At 44.0% G+C, this 6,106-nt stretch overlaps 1 protein-coding gene across 1 annotated transcript in view; it reads right to left on the bottom strand.

The window, feature by feature from the left end:
- Nucleotides 1-3,814, bottom strand: part of mtus2a (microtubule associated tumor suppressor candidate 2a) — a 45,414-nt gene extending 41,600 nt beyond the window's left edge. The window contains 1 exon segment of the mRNA XM_034607039.1: nt 3,682-3,814. The gene's annotated coding sequence lies outside the window, so the exon portion shown is untranslated.
- Nucleotides 3,815-6,106: the final 2,292 nt, after the last annotated feature.

The raw sequence follows: 6,106 nt of genomic DNA on the forward strand, positions 1-6,106 counted from the left end.
CAGGGAAGGAAGGAAGCGAGCATTGGCACAGAAATCCGATAAATTGGGAGCAGGAAACAAAGAGCAATTTGGGGAGATTACGGGAGATTAGCTTGATTAGAACTAAAGTGACAAGTACAGTCTGGAGGAGAGAATGAGAAGATGAGAGCCTCGTGTTTATTTGGTTTCATCGTGCCCTGCGGTGAAAAAACACACACACACACACACAAAACACACACAGACTAACGTATATCCAGATGGGGGTGCTGGCATGCACCGTGGAGAGGAGAAATAGGTTTGTCTGTCCACGCTGGTTGCTGGTAGCACCGCATTGTTATTAGCAAAGCCCCTCCGCCACTACCCTCACTCCTGTCGCAGAGGAAAACGTTAACTCTTGCGTGGCTGGTGGGCGAAATGTAATGAGGGGGACAAAGAGGTGAGGAGGAGGAGGAGAGAGAGAGAGAGCGGCTCACTTCAAATACAAAGCAGACAAAGAAGGAAAGGATGGAGGGGAATCTGTGGGACTAAGAGGAAGTTGCCACATGCTCACACACTCACACACACACACACACACACACAGTCAGACATAAAGCTGGCAAGGTGAGACAGTCCAAACAAAGAGAAGCTGAAAAGCAACTCAGAGTGGCTGAGTCACTACTGTTTATTTTAGGAGAATTAAATAATGCTGTCGAGGATGAAAAGTGGGGGCGGCGGAAAGGATTGGGGATGTGTCGGGGGGGGGGGGGGGGCAGGGTGTAGTTTGCATTGTAATGTGTAAGTGTGTGTATGCATGTGTAATGTGCAAGTGATAAACCCCAGGGGCGTGGGGGAGGGAGAGCTGGCGTAGGATCAGCGAGAGGTGAGCGAAGAATAGAGTGAGCTCAGGGTTTTGGGTGGTGATGATGTGCAAAAAAAAAAAAAAAAAAGCAAATGATTTTAAGTGGCTGTAAAAAGGACTGTTCTCATACACTGGGTAAAAGAGGATGAGGAGGGACACAATGAGGGGAAGAACTCCCTTGGGAAATCAAGAGGGAATTTTAAGGATCCAGTTCAAGGATTCAAACATGCTGCTGCTGACATTTTAAGTTTATTTTTGGGTACAAGCCTCCAAGAGAATGTGGATACAGGCTACAGTCTGGAGATGTGTCATTAAAAATGAATGGAGTGGACTGAATGTTTCGGTGGCTCTTTACAGTCAAGTTAACTGTAGCTCTCACAGTCCTGCCCTCGTAAAAACACTGAGCTCATTCATAGAGTGGCATTCATTTGCTTCTAACGTGCTGATTTAACTAATATGACCTTGCACACAAAAATAAACAAACACAAATCTGTAGCATTGCCGTTGAGGTGAACACACATTCATCAAATGGATACACACACAAGTGGGAAAGGGTCTTTCATGTTGACTCCCACGGGACAGGGAAGTTTGTGTGCGTGTCAGTGTGTATTTGTGTGTCAGTGTCAGTGTGTGTGTGTGTGTGTGTGTGTGTGTGTGTGTGTGTGTGTGTGTTCCATCAGGGGAGGCGTGCCTGTGATGTCCTGCCTGTGACTGCAGGGGAGGAGCTACGACAGGCTCGTTGCCACCTTTCCGAGACAAAGGCAGCGTGAATTTGAGAGTGTGCGTTTGCACGTGTGTTGACACTTCATTCACGCTGAGCTCACACAAGCTTGCACATCATCACCAAACAGAGCGGAGCCTAATTGTGTATCGATGGGTGATCACAACAATCATTATTATTTGGGCTGCTATTGCTTCCTCTTTCTGTCATTCTCTCTTTATTTAACACCGTTGTCAACATTCACATATATATTAATGTTCTTGAACATAAAAAACACCATATCCATTAGCAAAACACTTTCATCCAAAACAAAAGTGAAAAACCTGGTTTGAAAATTAAGAAAACCTTGCAAACACAACACATAATTAAGAGATAGCACACTTTTTCTTCCCTCTCTCCTTCACTCTACTTATCACCTCCATCCCTCCATCCTTCCTCCTCCTCCTCCTCCTCTCCTCTTCTGTCCTATAAAATGACCTTGAAGGTCGCACCGGTGTGCTACTCTCCTGGGCCTTGTGACAAACTGTCTTACCTGCAGAAACACACACACACACACACTCGTACACAGGCACCTGAGCCGCAAGCACTTAAACAAAACACACACTCGCTCGCACTTGCACTGCTGCGAGTGGTTTTCCTGGCAGTGATCTGCTGGATTGATCTGCTGTTCAGACATTGCAGAGGTCAGATTTAATGAATCAATCACGTATGCATCAGCATCGAGAACAGCAGCTACAGCACAGACAGCGTGTCGCTACAAGCCAAGGCCTCAGGCTCCTGCATGGCACGCAGAGACAACCTGCACATTAACAATGACAGGGAGGGATTTGTAGGTTTTAGAAAAATGGACTGGAAGATCCACAGGCGAAGGACGTCCCTGGTTTTGGGATCAATAATGTCTGCAAGACAACTCCAATAAACACTTAAAACCAGTGCAGCCAAATGCTAAACAAAGTAAACTGATGGAGTTTCAAAGCTGAAAATACTGGGAATCAATACAGTAACATAATCAGTAAGCAAAACAACAGATTCACACTTTAGAGCCAAACCAGGTCTGAAGGATCAGACGCCAATCAATCAGGGCCAGAGACAGCTGAGTGTGAAAGACATGCCCTCCGTCTGCACCTTCACTGGATCCAGGTCATCGCTCTGCTCTCGCTGCTTTCAGAAACCTAAAGGTGACGACCACGACGCGGGAATTGTTGCAAAAGTAAAAAAAAATCCTCCTAATTTCTTCCGACATAAGGCTACTCAGGCTTTGTACAGAATTAGATACTAAAGATGAAGTGAGGTCAGCTGCAAGAGAGCGCGAGAGCCTCATTCACGGAGAGAAGAAAGAGACTTGAAGCATTTTACAAAATGAAAGCAGCACCGATGGTTAGATGTGAGAAAGGTCTCCTCGAGCGTTTGATCAGACAACGATCAAAGTAAATCTTTACTTCAACCTCACATGCTTTCATTCAATGGTTTAAGTCTGCCTCAGTATAGTGGCAAAACAATAGAATAATTGTAAAACTATTGACACCTTTTCTGGCATTGTATCGGAATAAATTGTTAAGGACGGGAGGATGGTCCTTATATTTTGTCCAGTTTTTTATTTTTAATTGTAAGGTCAGAATCACGTATGGTCTGATGGGACAAAAAAAACAATAATCCTCACAAAAATAAATATAAATTCCCTCAAACTCTCCTCGCTGCCCCCTCTCAGTGCAGTGGATCATTGGTCTAAATCCTACATAATCTATAGCTGATCATTAGCATCACCCTCAGAGACCTGATCTGCTCCATCCATCACCAACCTGCTGTTTCTGACCTCGCTCCCCCTCTCTCTCTCTCTCTCTCTCTCTCTCTTCAACACATGCAGCCACAGTCTCCTGCTCCACTTACAACCTGCGTGCTGGGGTCAACTTCCACATCACAGTCCTGTTCTCTGAGAAATGTCAAACCTTCCCTCATGAAATCACACAGAATTTAAAACAACAAGATCACACGTTTGGCCGCTGAACCGAACCGGGTCAGCAGCAAAATACGCAGATACTGTACGAGCCAAACTACGCACCGAACCCGATGCTGGGCTCCGCGGCGTCGCTGCGTAAAAAAAAACGAAACCCGCAAAAAGGTGTTTTCCACATGTGCGACTCACCTTCGGCTTCCTCTGACTCGCTGAAGAAGGTCGGCGAGACGCAGGAGTTGCAAAAACAAAACACATGCGCGTCTTTCCTTTCCTCTCCCACTTCTCTGAGTGGAGGGAGAGAGAGAGAGAGAGAGAGATGCTGCGGACAGGAGGAGGAGGAAGAGGAGGAGGAGGAGGAGGAGGAGCGGTGCTGATGCTGCAGCCGACACCTCGCAGAGCATCATGCCGCTCAGGCGCTTTCAACACGTTAGCGTCCTCTGCTGGATCATGTGAGAAATCCATTCAATTCAACTGTATTTGTGGAGCGACGAATCCAAACAGATTATAATATCAAGGCTTCACACACTAAGGTCGAGACCAAACATTATTATAGGGAAAAAAAAACAGTTCCCACATCTGGCGACTGTGGAGAGAGAAGAAAAACTCCCTTAAAAGAGCAGGAACCCTCCAGCAGAACCCCAGTTAGCGTGTGGGGCCACATCTGCCTCGACCGGTTGGGGAGAGTGGGAAAAAAAAGGGGATGAGGGAGAGGGTGAAAAAGAGAGGGAGAGAGAGAGAGAGAGAGAGAGAGAGAGAGAGACTTGGAACAGTTGTGAACTGTCATATTTAAAGGGATAGCTCACGCCAAAATGAAAATTCACTCATTATCTACTCACCACCTCCATGGATAGTGGTAAGTGTTTGAGTCCACAAAACACTTTTGGAGTTTCAAGGGTAAACAGCGTTGCAGCCAAATCCAATAGAATTGAAATTTTGTTGTTTTTATACATTTGAAGAAGTGGTCACCATTTACTTCAATTGTTTTCGATTTGGCTGCAACCCTCCTAGACTCCAAAAGTGTTTTGTGTCCTCAAACACTTCACCCACCCCTCCATCGTCATGGTGGTGAGTAATGATGACTTTTCATTTGGTTGAACTATCCCTTTAAACTCAGACTGTGAGGCATGCATGTCTTTTTTTAGATTTGACCTGAGTGCTTTTAATATATTTACTGATGTGTTTCGTAGCAGATGAAAGCACGAGCCACTTGGAGACCATCTGGATTTTTTTAACGGCTCGTTTTATTTACAGGGAGATGTGCATGAAACATACAAACTTTAACAAAAAGAAACAGACATTGTGACAAGCAAAAAAAAACCCATTTAGGAAATCTTAACTTGTAGGAGTACATGCCTACATGTTGATACTGATATTTAAGTTTCTATGTCTCAACAGAAGTCCACTTACTCAGTTTTCTGCAGCTTTCAGGTGCATCTCATGATCTTCCTGAGAAGCTGCTGTGTAACGACCTAAAGGCTCAACAGTCTTTCAACATCTTTCAAGGTCATCACAAGGCACGTGTCTCATCAACCATGTTGCCATTAATGCAGCAAAGGAAGATACCATCATGTTGGGTAGAAGGAAAACAGAACCCACGATGAATAACAGAACGAGAAACAACGATGATAAATTCACCGATGCGACCCCAGTAGTCAAACTGCTTTTGTGCTTTTTCAGCAAGGTTTACATTTTCTTTTTCACAATTCTACAATCTCAAACACGTGGCAACACACATCTACAAAAAAAAAAAAAGTCAACAAAAAAAGAAAAAGTCAGAGAAAATGATTTCATTACAACCACTTGACAAACAGGATGCAGCTGGTCACAGACACCGACACGCGTTACGAAAGGGGAGAGCTAAGGTCAGAGTTTTAAAGCAGCATCACAGGAGACTGAAAGAAGTCCCTTCCCTTCATTATTTATAGAGGACATGTATGTACACCGAGTATTCCTGTCAGGGGTAAAACACTGAGGTTTGGCACGACATGTACGACCAAGTTCACCAAAGATGCACATGATTCCCTCTGAACTGTAACTGTAACACACACACACACACACACACACACACCCACACACACACACACACACACCACAACACACACACACACACACACACACACACACACACACACACACACACACACCACACACACACGTTGAGTGTAAATGAAGTGATGGAGTTGTTGTAAATAGTTGTGCTGTTGTACTATGAAGAGTTAATTTCGTTGACAGCTTCACCAAGCTGCACCAAAGTTTCACACTCAAATGTAATAATCCGTCCAGTAGTTTTTGCATAATCTGTCTAACAAACATACCAGACAAAAAAAAGGAAAGCGGTAAAAACATGATAACTGCTCTGTTTCATTAAAAAGGCCTTACTGCTTATGTTGGCCACGGATCATGAGAAAGTTGAGGCTGTGTTTTATTTACCAACTCTGACGATAAACAGTTTTAGTTGCACTGATCATGCAAAGACAAAAAAAATAAAAATGACAATAAGTCATCAAAAAAAAAATCCTTTTCCCTAATTTACAAATAATTTACTGCAAGAAATATACACAACATTTTATATACACATGGTTAAAATGATTACACATGTACAACTTTGTGAGGG

The sequence above is a fragment of the Hippoglossus hippoglossus genome, chromosome 14, assembly GCF_009819705.1.
Source record: "Hippoglossus hippoglossus isolate fHipHip1 chromosome 14, fHipHip1.pri, whole genome shotgun sequence".
Taxonomy (NCBI): Eukaryota; Metazoa; Chordata; class Actinopteri; order Pleuronectiformes; family Pleuronectidae; genus Hippoglossus; species Hippoglossus hippoglossus.